The sequence below is a fragment of the Callithrix jacchus genome, chromosome 11 (genome assembly GCF_049354715.1).
Source record: "Callithrix jacchus isolate 240 chromosome 11, calJac240_pri, whole genome shotgun sequence".
Classification (NCBI taxonomy): domain Eukaryota; kingdom Metazoa; phylum Chordata; class Mammalia; order Primates; family Cebidae; genus Callithrix; species Callithrix jacchus.
In genome coordinates, this window is record NC_133512.1 from 122,749,671 (window position 1) to 122,765,363 (window position 15,693).

At 36.3% G+C, this 15,693-nt stretch overlaps 1 protein-coding gene across 5 annotated transcripts in view; it reads right to left on the reverse strand.

The window, feature by feature from the left end:
• The window catches only part of LOC144578460 (uncharacterized), a 389,210-nt gene that overhangs the window by 134,450 nt on the left and 239,067 nt on the right, over positions 1-15,693 (reverse strand). For 4 of the 5 annotated variants that reach the window (XR_013524293.1, XR_013524292.1, XR_013524291.1 and 1 more), the window contains exon 8: positions 554-683. The gene's annotated coding sequence lies outside the window, so the exon portion shown is untranslated. Of the gene's footprint in view, positions 1-553; positions 684-2,035; positions 2,163-15,693 lie in introns of all 5 variants that reach the window. The other variant, XR_013524296.1, reaches the window with a different exon arrangement.

A 15,693-nucleotide genomic window follows, 5' to 3' on the forward strand; every position in this document is an offset into this window, starting at 1 on the left:
GTTCCTCCCTACTCTTTATCTACTGCAGATCAGTTGTTTTGCTTTTGTTAAATATCACTCAACTCAGGTACCAGACAGGCAAAGGTGATCCATACAGTGAAATGAAATGAATCTAACAGGTAAGCTTCCCCTAACTCTATAAAGAAAGAAATGCAAAACCATGAAAGAAGAAGAAAATTAGTCCACTGAATCATAATCTTTCCTAAACCAATGGAAACAAATTAAAGAAATAAGTTTAAGCACGGGTGCATCAAAGAAACACCAAGGGGACACAGGAAAGGTTTTGAAGCTCTGAAATCCAAGAAGCAATATTCTTTCATATTAATTTTCTCTTAATTCCAGTCAGCAGAATAATACAGTATGAATGAATCCTATAGAAATTTCCATGTACTATTCAATAATTGAGTAAGCTGGGTTGTTTAGTCAAGGTTAATAGTCTAGACATTCACTGCAAATTGTTTCTTAAATGACAAAAATCCAAAGTTGGAGAAAGAAAGTGCTACAATCCTACAGATACCTTCAGCTGCAAACAATACTTTCTGCTGTGTCTTACCTCATCATCACTGCTGTGTAGCGATTTCTTGGCTGCCATCTCAGGGTAGCTGGTTTGACAGAGATAAGTTATGTTGGAGTCTAACTGTCAGAGATAGAGAACACAGTGCATCTCAATGGCAGGAACAAATCTAAAAGAACAAAACACATGGGATTATAGCAATTTATCTCAAAACTTTACAGATGACCAAATCTAAAATTATCCTATGAAAAAGTAAAGTGATTTATCTATATTTTACTAGCTAGACTATTGAAAATGCTTTTATTTGTAACTGATGCATCAAAATTTCTTCAGTGATATTTGAGTTTTCTACTTTGTTTTGAGAGATTCAGTTCTGATTGTTTGCAAATGAAAGAGAACTTAAAATTAAGTCCAATGATCTCACTTTTTGCTTTTATTTTAAATGAAAAATCAAACCAGATTATCTCTCACTTTTTAAAAAGATGACTTCACCAGGACCAAACATATCATCACAGAAAAGAAACTAGGAAGAGAACTAATATTTGGGATAATGAAAAAAATGAGGCATTGGTAACAACAAAAGGTATAAAAATATATGTGAAATCTATTTAATATTTAACTATTTTAGAACTTACTGGTTTGGGTAGAAAATAAAACTAAAAATATCCAGAAAGAAGCTAACATCAGAAAGCAATTCAATACATACAACCATATAACAAATCTTGGAAAAGAGCCTGCTATCTTCCCACCACTACCAACCCACTCATATACCTAGGGATTCAACAATTCATATGTGTAGAATAGCACAATAATGAATATTTTAAATATAAATAATGTTATAAAATAAGCAGTAGAAACATAAAGTAAAATAGTCAGACAAGATCAAATTTTCCTCTGTCTATTCTTTATTCATACCTTCCCTTTTCTCTTTTAGGTTGAAACTATTCTTTGTAAAAGCATTTTGAGTAATGGATGAATCAGAAACAATGACATGAATATCAATGTTAATATTTTTATATTACTATTTGCCAAAAAATAGCAATGAATGATCTAAAGTCATCTGGAGTCTTAGCAGAAGCATAGTATATAACAATTGCTTGTTAATTTTAATAGTCAATCCCAAACAGAAAATTGCAAAACATTATGTCATGATGAAATGTCTTTGATTTCAGAGGATATTAACCCATCATGCAATGCTAGTGGGAAATATTTTAAGTAATTTTCATGCATTGGTACTGAAAAATTACCCTATGAGTTCATGGGAAAGTAGTTTTCATGCCATTTTTCTAGGAAACATTAGGGTAACTAAAATCAGAGCATATTTTTCAAGTAGGGAAAGTAACAAAAAGGAAAATAGTATACCTTCTTGGTTGACTAATGGTATAATTTCATTAATTCATAAAACATTAATTGCTGAACTACTATGTGCCAAGAACATTCCTAAGAACTTCAGAGTTAACAAAAAGTAAGATACTTTGCTGTCAAGTGATTTAGAGTGTAGTAAAAGGCACAGACACGTACTTAGGAAACTACACTGAAAAGTAAGGATGCTATATTCAGAATGCTTTGGGAACACTGTGGAGAATCACAAACCAGCTTTCCAGAATCAGGAGAGATTTCTCCTCAACCTTCACACTTAAGCTGAAACCTAAAGAAAGGTAGAGTTAAGTGGGTTAAAAAGAAGGAGAATCAGTCAACAAATGCCAAGAACCACAATCATCAGAGACAATGTACAAAAGAATAGAGTACATATAAATACTATTAGACATCTCAGTGTTTCCATATATTTAATAATTGAGTACAGTGATGCTGAGCATAGTATGTGCACTTTGTGAAATAGTTCATAAGCCTTAAAATAAAGATGATCATTGTGAATTATATCCACTTAGGCAGGATTTGTATTTCCCAGAATTCCCAACCCTGCACAGTTTGAAGTTAGAGTGCAGAAAAAGACATTTTACATGAGATTGAGATTTGAAAGGTAAAGTGAAGTCATGGCAGGCATATTCTTTCTTCAAGAGGAAGGACAGAGCAGAGTACTGCATGTGTCCTAGCTCCTGCTCCTCCTCCTTGGTCTGCTGGTTTCCTGTGTGGGCCTGGATCCGCAGCCAAGCCATAGCTCCTACAGTGCCTGGTAGTTCCCTTTCATCAACTTCTTCACCTCCTGGGCTGGGTAGGTGTTTCGCTTGAGGTGGACATCAACTTCTCTTTCCTGGTCATCTGTATTATCTCAGTTTGAGGCTTGGAGGCCATGAGAAACCAGTGTGTGTTCAAGTCCTGCCTCATAAGTCCCAACTCATCTTTTAAGATTAGATTCCAGATTACCCTTACCCCATCTGTAATTTACTACTGTCCTTCCTTCTCAACTACGTGCCCAGCTGACTTCAGCTTCTTGCATCAGACAGAGCAGTAGCTTCATATAGACTGTTTATCCCACTTTTTCAATTGCATAAGATCACATCCTTGTAACCAGCTTCTCAATATATAAGATACATATAATATGGTTGAACTATAGTATATATGGTTTATATATAATTAGTATATAATACAATATATAAATACATAATATATAAATACATATCATATAAAGAACCAGATATATGTATGTGCATATGTATATATATATGATTCTTCTCTGATTCAGCCCTGAATGCTACAGTGATGTTTATACATCCTGTATAATAATATTGGAAAAGGATTATGGCATAATATTAAATTTTACAAGCTGTATGCAAAATTGATACAAATTTTAATTTTAATAATTTAAACATAAATAGATTTAATATTCATCAAAATATTAATTGTGATTTTGTTTGGATTAGTGGGACTATGTGTGAGTTTTTGTCTTCTTTATATCCTTCAGTGTTTTCAACTTTTAAAAAATGAGCATGCATTAATTTTATCATTTAGATCAGCAATAAAATATAAACTTGCTTTTGTGACAATAAATCTTTAGAACAAAAAAAGACAGTCACCTAACCGTGTCATTGTAGGTCCTCTTAATGCAGGTAAATGCATCCTTGGGGGCTTTCTAAATGCTGATATTAAAAAACATAGGAGTAGAAAAGGTTGTAAACAATTAGAGCTACATTTTCAATATGTTCTGCTAAGACTTAGCCACCAAACTTCATGAATGCTAATTTGAAAAACTGGGTCATATTCCTTCACATAACTTTATATCTTTTTCTGTGAAGAAAGTACAGGTTTAAGAGATTTTAGGCAAATTTGTTAAAACTGTATATTAAAAACTATAAATTAAAGCTCCTTGTAAATACATACACACCTATCTTATGTCATATACCTACAAACACACACACATTCAAAGAAATTTCTACTTCCATACTTAATTCCAAATTTTGAATTCATGTAATAACCACTTATACATGGTTCACTTAAAAAGCATTACGTATATACCCACACTTTTTGATCTTTAAAATTGGTATATTTTTATTGTGACGCTAAATTGGATATACTAGGCTTCCAATTTCTTCCAGATATTTGGAAATCTTTCTTTTCTACAGGCTAGAAGTAATGTGATATCCCTTCCTACTCCACCTCGTGACCCAAGTAAGATTGAGAAGGTGACACATTCTGAAGGTCCCTATGTAAAGCATGCCCAAAAAAATAAAAAAAAGAAAGAAAAGAAAAAGAAATAGAAAGAAACGAAAATCAATGATAAGAAAATTGCCCCTTTTGTAAGGTACTGAGTGAACTGAAAACAACTGTGAGTCCTTGGAAGTGTGGTCATGACAATAAATAAAGTCAATCTCGGTCAATCATACCAGTGTGAAACTGTAACTCTACTTAGCTGAAATAAAATACCACACTTGATGAGTTCCTTTGTTCCATATATCAACAGTTATTTATTCATAATTCATTGCTATAGCTATTGTGTTATGTGGTTTCTCCCACATCACTACTTCACAGAACTTTCCAAATCAAACAATTACAAGTAGGTCAAAATCTTACCTAAGTACATGGATTTTATTAAAAATGATTTTGCAATAAGTACCCACAATTTGTAACCCTTATTAGAATGAAGAAGATTTAAGCAAAGATGTAAGGAAATGGACATTTTCAGTCCTTAGTTTCTTTGTCAGTCTAAAGTTCATTAATAATAAGAGACTGCAAGGCCGGGCGCGGTGGCTCAAGCCTGTAATCCCAGCACTTTGGGAGGCCGAGGCGGGTGGATCACGACGTCAAGAGATCGAGACCATCCTGGTCAACATGGTGAAACCCTGTCTCTACTAAAAATACAAAAATTAGCTGGGCATGGTGGCACGTGCCTGTAATCCCAGCTACTCGGGAGGCTGAGGCAGGAGAATTGCCTGAACCCAGGAGGCGGAGGTTGCGGTGAGCCGAGATCGCGCCATTGCACTCCAGCCTGGGCAACAAGAGCGAAACTCCGTCTCAAAATAATAATAATAATAATAATAAGAGACTGCAATTGTGCTTGTACTGATACTTTTATTTCCAATTTAAAGATTTTTTATATTTTTATGAGACAGAGTCTTGCTTTTTTGCCCAGGCTAGAATGCAGTGGTGTTATCATAGCTCACTGCAGCCTCAAACTCCTGCCTCAGCCTCCTGAGTAGTCATAGGCACACCCCACCACTCCTGGTAATTTTTTAAATGTTTGTAGAGACAGGATCTTGTTTTCTTGTCCAGGATGGTCTCAAACTCCTTGCCTCAAGCAATCTTCCCACCTCAGCCTCCCAAAATGCTGGGACTATAGGCATAAGCCACTGCACTCAGCCTCATTTATTTTTTAAATGATGATAAATGCATTTATGGATGATTGCCAACCCATCACAATATGCTGTTTAGACCCAGCATGGTGATAAATTATGACTTACTTTTTAGTTTTTTGCTAATAATAGGCAGATAGTTTTAAGCAGTTTTTAAATGGTTAAAGTTGACAATAGGTACTAAGACCTACAGCCAATATTTTTGCAAGCTTACTCTTTACTATATACTGTTAAGCATTTAATTTTCATTATCTCCTTTATAACTTAACATTACAATCTAGGTGCCATTATTATTCTCATTTTACGTATGAGAAAACAGAGCCTCACAGAAGCTAGTTCAGTTTAATATTCTAATGCATAGTAGAGGAAAAGTAATTAATAGATACTAGAGTCAAGAATGAAATCTGTGCTTGCTTGACCACCAAAATTTCATTTATCTGCCATTAGGCCATCCTGCTTCCCATGCATGGAGAAAAACAAGTTAGAAAAATTAGTTGCATAGATTTATTCTACTATTTGTCTGTATGTTTATAAATATCTCCAATAGTTACAAGTCTGGCAAGGTGAGATGTTTGTGTAAAAAGAACAGGGGCTTTGGAATGAGGCTCACCTGGTTTTGATCCTATAATCTGCCATTTACCCATATGAGGTAAATTCTCATAATTTACCATGTGCTATAAATTATGATACTTGCCCTCTGTAATGCCCACTTACTCATCCATAAAATAGAGGTGATGAAGACGGTGTGGCGATTCCTCAGGGCCTTAGAAATAGAAATTCCATTTGACCCAGCAATCCCATTACTGGGTATATATCCAAAGGACTATAAATCGTTCTACTACAAGGACACATGCACACGAATGTTCATTGCAGCACTGTTTACAATAGCAAAGACCTGGAATCAACCCAAATGCCCATCGATGATAGACTGGACTGGGAAAATGTGGCACATATACACCATGGAATATTATGCAGCAATCAGAAATGATGAGTTCGTGTCGTTTGTAGGGACATGGATGAATCTGGAGAACATCATTCTCAGCAAACTGACACAAGAACAGAAAATGAAACACTGCATATTCTCACTCATAGGCGGGTGATGAAAAATGAGAACACATGGACACAGAGAGGGGAGTACTAAACACTGGGGTCTATAGGGGGGAAAAGGGGAGGGCCAGTGGGAGGGGGAGGTGGGGAGGGATAGCCTGGGGAGAAATGCCAAATGTGGGTGAAGGGGAGAAAGCAAACAAAACACACTGCCATGTGTGTACCTATGCAACTGTATTGCATGCTCTGCACATGTACCCCAAAACCTAAAATGCAATAAAAAAAAATAGAGGTGATGGTAACTACCTTGACGGTTTTGGGTAAAGTAAAATGATGTATGCACAGTAGCTAGCAAAAATAGACACAAAGTAATTATTTTTCTTTCTGTTTTTATATTTTCTGTGCATAACTCTCTTTCTGTGGAAAGACTGAACTCATGTCTCAGTCATCCCTAAATCCCTAAATATGAACAACACATGTCCAACGTTAAATTTCAGCATAATTTTTTTGATACTTAGCACATGTTCATTAAACACCATAGTAAAATTAAGTTTGCAATTAAAAAAAATCACGGGAAAGTCATTGACCTGAAAATACTTTCAAGTGGAAAAGCACAGCCCAACTCATCTGGTTGTTTATTACAATCAGTAACAATTTCAGCAAAAGGAATCTTGAGGGAAGGAAACACAGTGTAAGGACCTAAGGGCAAGCTGATGTGCCTGATACAAAGGGGAGTGAAAGGTAGGAAGAGTCAATGCAATCCTCAAAGAACTGCTCAGAATCAGCCCCAGGAAGAACATAAACCTATCCCTTGTATTTCTGATGTTGAAGCATCTCCTTGTTCTGTGTTTATGTATTATTTTCCTGGATCTCGGAGCAGGGAGAATATCCTGGCAACTTTCAATACCCTATGGGTGCCTGCACTGAAAATGAAAAGCAAAATTCAAAATATTTCACATTAAGTTTATAATGGTAGTCAACTGTTTCACTGTCAAATGTAGCATTAGATCTGGGCAATATTAAGGTTTACAACATAGCAAGCAAATAGTAGTGTTTGAATTGATTGATTTTTAAATAATTATTTGAAGTACTAAAAAAAATGACTGTGTAGGTGTAATGCTAATGTGAAAAAGGTAGATTTCAACACTGATTGTATTTTGAAAGATTTAAAATCAATCAGACCATTCTGGCTAATGTTGACAATGTTCAGATACTGGCCTTTGCAACATAATATGTGCTAAGATAAGTAAATAATTTGATTTTTATTAACATTTTTCATGGTGAAAGAAACTTAAATATTCTAAGAAATAAAGTCAATATTACTTATGAAAATGGTTAGATTTTCTGAAATCTCCTTAATTTTGTACTAGAAATCCTTAGCTTTTTAAGAGGCCAAGGTGGGCAAATCACAAGGCCAGGAGTTCAAAACCAGCCTTGCCAACATGGTAAAACCCTGTTTCTACAAAAAAATACAAAAAAATTTAGCTGGGCATGGTGTCAGGCACCTGTAATCCCAGCTACTCAGGAGGTTGAGTCAGGAGAATTGCTTGAACTGAGCCTGGGAGGCAGAAGTTACAGTGAGCTGAGATTGTGGCACTGCACTCCAGCCTGGGACACAGTGCAAGACAAGAAAGCAAGCAAGCAAGCAAGAAAGAAAGAAAGAAAGAAAGAAAGAAAGAAAGAAAGAAAGAAAGAAAGAAGGAAGAAAGAAAGAAAAAAGAGAAATCCTTAGTTTTATATTAAAAGTTTTTTAACACAGAAGGAATTTAAAATATGTATTTATGATTTGTTGGCTTTTTAAATTATAATTTCTTAAAAGAAAGAAAGAAGGGTCAGGGTCAAGAAAGCTGATTAGAAGCAGCTACCTTGTGTGACATTCAAGAAAAGGAATAAAAGGGGCAGGTAAATACAGTACATTGAACGGAAATATCCAGGTACAAACATTGGAACTGATCAGGGAAACAAATTGATCCATGTAGATCAGAGAAAAGCAGGGTAGGGTGCCCGTCCACTAGGAGTGACACTGAAACAAGGGAACCCCCACCTCTAACCAAGGGAAACTGTGAGCAGAAAGACTATAAGTCAGAAGACACTGGGGGCCAAAATTCAACATTCTTTAAAAAAAAAATCCAACTCAAGAGTTTCATATCCAGGCAAACTAAACTTCATAAGCAAAGGAGAAATAAGATCCTCAAGAAAATGCTGAGGAAATTTGTTACCACTAGCCCTGCCTTACAAGAGTTACTGAAGGAAGCACTAAATACAGAAAGGAAAAACTATTAACAGCAACTGCAAAAACACACTGAGGAACACAGACCAGTGATAATATGAAGAATCCCATAAACAAGTCTGCTAAATAACCAGCTAGCATTATAATGACAGAATCAAATCCACACATAGAAATACGAACATTAAATGTGAATGGACTAAATGCCCCAATTAAAAGATATAGAGTGGCAAGCTGGATAAAGAACCATGACCCACTGGTATACTGTCTTTAAGAGATGCAGCTCATATTGCAAAGACACACGTAGACTCAAAATAAAGGGATGGAGGAAAATTTACAAGTCAAATGAAAAACAGAAAAAAAGCAAAGGTTGCAATCCTAGTTTCTGGCAAAACAGACTTTACCAAAGATCAAAGGACAAAGGGGGCACTATATAATGGTAAAGGATTCAATTCAAAGAGAAAATCTAACTACCCTAAATATACATATGCACCCAATATGGGAATACCCAGATTTATCAAGCGAGTTCTTAGAGACCTTCAGAGACTTAGACTTCCACATAATAACAGTGGGAGACTGTATTAGCTGGTTTTCACACTGCTGTAAAGATACTACCTGAGACTGGGTAATTTATAAAGAGAGGAGGTTTAATTGACTCACAGGTTTCACTTGCCTGGGGAGGCCTCAAGAAACTTACAACCATGGAAGAAGGCAAAGGGAAAGCAAGGCACATTTTACATAGTGACAGGAGAGACTGAGAGTGCAGGGGAAATGCCAGATATTTATTGAACGACCAGATCTTGTGAGAACACCCTCAGCATCATGAGAACATCATGAGGAAAACTGCCCCCATTATCCTATCCAGGTCCCTCTCTCAACATGTGGTGATTACAATTTGAGATAATATTTGGGTGGGGACACAGAGCCAAATTATATCATTCTGCCCCTGCCTCCTCCTAAATCTCATGTCCTTTTTACATTTCAAAATCAATAATGTCTTCTCAACATTTCCCCAAAGTCTTAACTCATTCCTTCATTAACTCAAAAGTCCAAGTCCAAAGTCTCATCTGAGACAAGTTCCTTCTGCCTATGGGCCTGTAAAATAAAAAACAAGTTAGTTCCTTCCAAGATACAATGGGGGTACAGGCATTGGGTAAACATTTCCATTCCAAATGGGAGAAATTGGCCAAAACAAAAGGCTGTAGGCCCCATGCATGTCTGAAATCCATCTGGGCAGTCATTAAATCTTAAAGCTTCAACATCTCCTTTGAGTCCATGTCTCACATCCAGGGAACACTGATGCAAGTGGGTAGGCTTTCCACAGCCTTGGGCAGCTCTGCCCCTGTGGCTTTGTAGAGCACAGATTCTGCGTCTGCTTTGATATGCTGAAGTTGAGTGCCTGTGGCTTTTCCAGGTGCACAGTGAAAGCTGTTAGTGGACCTACCATTCTGGTGTCTGGAGGCTGGTGGCCCTCTTCTCACAGCTCCACTAGGCAGTGCCCCAGTGGGGATTCTATGTGGGGATTCCAACCCCACATTTCTCTTCCACACTGTCCTAGCAGAGGTTCTTCAAGAGGGCTCTGCCCCTGAAGCACACTTCTGCCTGGACAGCCAGGCATTTCCATACATCCTCTGAAATCTAGGTAGAGGGTTCCCAAAACTCAATTATTGTCTTCTGCACACCTGCAGATCCAACACCATGTAGAAGCCACCAAGGCTTGGGGCCTACACTCTCTGAAGCAATGGCCCAAGCTATTAACATTTGGCTCCTGACTGCTTGTGCAAATTTCTGTAACCAGCTTGAATTTCTCCCTAGAAAATGGGTTTTTCTTTTTGATCACATAGTCAAGCTGAAAATTTTCCAAACTTTTATGATGTGCTTGGTTTTAAATATAAGTTCCAATTTTTAAACCGTCTCTCTCAAATTCAAAATTCAACAGATCTCTAGGAAAGGGACAAAATGCCCCTTTAGTTTCTTTGCTAAAGCATAGCAAGAGTGACCTTTGTTCCAGTTCCCAGTGAGTCCCTCATCTCCATCTGAGACCACCTCAGCCTGGACTTCATTGTCCATATCATTATCAGCATTTTGGTCAAAACCACTCAACGAGGCTCTAGGAAGTTCCAACCTTTCCTTCATCTTCCTGTACTCTCCTGAGCTCTCCAAACCGTTACCACCACTGACTGTTATCCAGTTCCAAAGTCGTTTCCATATTTTCAGGTTATCATTATAGCAGTGCTCAACTATATTGGTACCAATTGTCTGTATAAGTTCATTATTACACTGCTATAAAGATACTACATGAGACTGAGTAATTTATAAAGAAAGGAGGTTTAATTGGCTCACAGTTCCACCTGGCTGGGGAGACCTCAGTAAAATTACAATCATGTCAGAGGTGAATGGTAAGCAAGGCACGCTTTATGTTTTATACAATGGCAGGATAGAGTGCAACAGGGAAACTGCACTTTTAAAACCATCAGATCTCATGAGAACTCCCACACTATCATGAGAAAGCATGGGGGAAATTGCTTTCATGATCAAGTTACCTCTTACCAGGTCCCTCCCTTAACATGTGGCAATTACAATTCAAGATGAGATTTGGATGGGGAAACAGTCAAACCATATCAGAGACTTTAAAACCCCACTGACAGATCATCAAGATAGAAAATTAACAAATACATTCAGGACCTGAACTTGGCTCTAGATCAAATGTACCTGATAGCTATCTACAGAAATCTCCATGTTAAAACAACAGAATATACTTTCTTCTCATCGCCACATGGCGTTTACTCTAAATTTTATCACAGAATCGTCAGTAAAACATTCCTCAGCAAATGCTAAAGAGCTGAAATAATAACAAACAGCCTCTTGAACCACAGCACAATCAAATTAGAACTCAAGATTAAGAAATTCACTCAAAATGTCAGAACTACATAGAAATTAAACAACCTGCTCCTGAATGACTTTTGGGCAAATAATGAAATTAATGCAGACTCAAGAAGTTCTTTGAATCCCCTCCTACATGGTGGGAGCTCTGTCCGGGAATTCCCCTCTGGAATCCCCTTCCACACTCTTCATGGAAGCCTTTTTCTTCTTCTCATTTCCTTTTTTTTCTCTACCTAAATAAAATTACCTTTCTGAAAAAAAGAAAAAAGTTCTTTGAAACTAATGCAAACAAAGAGGCAATGTACCAGAATCTCTGGAACACAGCTAACACAGTGTTAAGAGGGAATTTATTGCACTAAATGCCCACATCGAAAAGCTAGAAACATCTCAAGTTGACAACCTAACATTACAACTAAAAGGTCTAAAGAACATAGAGCAAGAAAACCCCAAAGCTAGCGGAAGACAAGGAATAACCAAAATCAGAATTGAACTGAAGGAAGATAGATACACAAATAGCCCTTTAAAAGATTAGGGAATCCAGGAGCTGGTTTTTGAAAAAATTAATAAAATAGACCACTCACTACACTAATAAAAGAAGAAAAGAGATAAACACAATCAGAAATAATAAGGGGATATTACCATTGACCCCACAGAAATACAAACAACCATTAGAGAATACTATAAACACTTCTATGCATGTAAACTAGAAAATCTAGAAGAAATGAATAAATTTCTGGACACATACAGCCCCCAAAGACTGAATCAGGAAGAAATTTAATGCCTTAATAGACCAATGATGAGTTTCGAAACTGAGGCAGTAAAATAGTCTACCAACCAAAAAGAAGCCTAGTATCAGAAAGATTCACAGCTGAATTCCACTAAAGTACAAAGAAGAGCTGATATCATTCCTAGTGAAATTATTCCAAAATATTGAGTAGAAGGGACTCCTCCCTAACTCATTCTATGAGGCCAACATCATCCTGATACTAAAACTTGGCAAAGACAGAACAAAATAGAAAACCTCAGGTGAATATCCTTGATGAATATCAATGCAAAATTCCTCAACAAAATACTGGCAAACCAAATCCAGCAACACATCAAAAAGCTTATCCACTACAATCAAGTAGCCTTCATCCCCAGAACACCATGTTGGTTCAAAATACGCAAATCAACAAATGTGATTCATCATATAAACAGAACTAAAGACAAAAACCATATGATTATCTCAATAGATGCAGAAAAGACCTTTGATAAAATTCAACATCACTTTGTGTTAACAAAGCTCAATAAACTAGGTATTGAACGAACATATCTCAAAATAAAAAGCCATATGTGACAAAACCACAGCCAATATCATACTGAATGGGCAAAACCTGGAAGCGTTCCCCTCGAAAACCAACACAAGACAAGGATGTCCTCTCTCATCAGTCCTATTCAAAATAGTATTGGAAGTTCTGGCCAAGGCAATCAGGCAAGATAAAGAAATAAAAGGCATTCAAATAGGAAATGAGGAAGTAAAACTATCTTTGTTTGAAGATGACATAATTCTATATCTAGAAAACCCCATCATCTTACCCCAATAGCTTTTTAGGCTTATAAGCAACTTCAACAAGGTCTCAGGATACAAAATCAATGTGTAAAAATTACTAGCATTTTCTTACACACCAACAACAGGCAAGCTGAGAGCCAAATCACAAATGTACTCCCATTCACTACTGCCACAAAAAGAATAAAATACCTAGGAATACAGCTAACAAGGGAAATGAAGGACCTCTTCAAGGAGAACTGCTGAAAGAAATCCGAAATGACACAAACAAATGCAGAATCATTCCATGTTGATGGATAGGAAGAATCAATACTATTAAAATGGCCATATTGCCCAAAGCAATGAATAGATTCAATTCTATTCCTATTAAGCTACTAATGATACTCTTCACAGAACTAGAAATAACTATTTAAAAATTCATATAGAACCAAGACAGAGCACAAATGGCAAAGGCAATTCTTAGCAAAAAGAACAAAGATGGAGGCATCATACAACCTGATTTCAAACTACGCTACAGGGCTAAAATAATCAAAACAGTATGGTACTGGTACAAGAACAGACACATAGACCAATGGAGCAGAATAGAAGAGACAACCCAGAAATAAGACCACTCACTTACAATCATCTGCTCTTTTACACACCTGATAAAAACAATTAATGGGGAAAGGATCCTCCATTGAATATTTGTTAACTGAAATCATAAAGTGTATTAGCTTTGTGATTATTTTGTATCTTTTTTATATTTAAAAAGTGGATGTAAGCAATCTACTAACAAAAAAAGACCACAGGATGCTCTGAAAATTGTACAGACTTTAGAATTAAATAAACTGGGTCATAATGCCTTCTTTAGCTTCCTACATCTTGACCATGTGGCGTGACTTCTTTCTCTTTCCCTCTCTTTTTTTTTTGTTTCCTCTCTCTCTCTCATGTAAAATTTTTTGAAGAGAAAATGAGATAAGGTTTATGAAATGCCTAGCACACAAAAGGCACCAAATGCTTATAAAAAGTATGTGTCCTCGCATTTTAATGTGTACAATAAACTGGAGATCTTGTTATGCAGGGTTTTATCTTATTATTATTATTATTATTATTATTTGCAGAAGAGCTAGAATAAAGTCTGAGTTGCTGAATTTAAATATATTATATATATATATATGTGTGTGTGTGTGTGTGTGTGTGTGTGTGTGTGTGTGTGTGGCTGCTTTTACCCCAGCACCTTTCATGAACCTAGAATAAGAGATGGAAAGGCAAAGGCAAGGAAGCAAAACATAAGATTTGACACTCATTAACCAGAGAAAAAGCTAGGTGAATCACATGTGAAGCGAAGAGTGAGATTACAGACGTATATCAGTAACTGTATTGAATGTAAATATATGAAATGCCCCAAATTAAAAGAAAGTATTTGTCATATTGATATAGTAATAAAACTCAGCCTGGTTACTTATAAGGTTGGCAAGGATATGAGTGATGGAAACTCTCCTACTCTGCAAGTAGGAGTATAAAATTAAATAACCAATGTTGCAATATGGTTTGCTATTATGTTTTAAAATTGAATCTAAACCTGCCCCGTGATGCAGCAATTCCCATTTACCAGTATATACCAACCAAAATGTGACTGTACACTTATTCATAGAGCCAAACACTAGAAAAAACAGACGATAATGTTAGAAAGCATTATTGTGCTTACCTTGGAGATGGTTAAATGAGAGTGCTTTCTTCATGATGAATTATTGAGATGCATATTCATGGTGTTTTTTTCCTACATTTGTTATTCATCAGTGAAACAAATTCAGAAATAGAACATAATGACTAAACTGATGGCTTTATCGAATAATGTAGAAATAAAGTAAAAACAGTATTGGTAAATCAGCGTTTATATTTTGAGTCGCCTGGTGGGAGTTGAGGTGGTGATCCTTATTCATTTCATTTAGTTTATTTTGTTTCCATAACAGAGATTTTCTTGCCGTAATCAATGTAACACATATGGACAAGAGTTAAACTGGGTTAAAGATGTGGAGAATGGATCTGTGCAGCTATGCTTTGGTTGTGTAGAGCCTTAGCTTTTGAGGAATGAAGTGATCAGCTAGAACTCATTAGTAGCACACTGAAACCAAATGAGTTAAATAGGCTAGACAGTAATTACCAATGAGTTTACACCTGGTCAGCAGTATTAGACACCTTGTGTATGTCTAGCACATTGAAAAGCTACATACAAGGCTGCCCCAGTAAAGGGTGCTTTGCAAGGAGAAATATTTTCAACTGATGACTTAAAATGAGAACTCATGTATACTTAATTTTTTGGCATAACTAAATTACTTACTTTAAAAAGTTAAATCATTTTATTTTATTGAAAAAGTTACTTTTAACTATCTGTTCTAAAAACCACATCTTTTCCCTACAGAAATATTTTAGCTCCTCTTTTACAGGAATAGTCCTGTCACTTTTATTTTAAATATGTATCTGTTCCCATAGCATTCCACAAAAAGCCTCAGGCTTACAGATGCTCTTAATAAACCTTAAATGGCTATTTCACTACTGAAAACCACTAAAATGTTCACTTTTTAAAACAGAAAGAAAAAGCTGTGAAATCTATGACCCCTAATAAGTTTCTCACAAACAGTCACTGTAGAGTTAGCACAAATCTTTGAGTTGAAAAGTTACATGTGCAGAGTGGCCCAATGCTTATGCAGTCAGAACTTCCTGGTGGTGGTGCGCGCCTGTGGTCCCA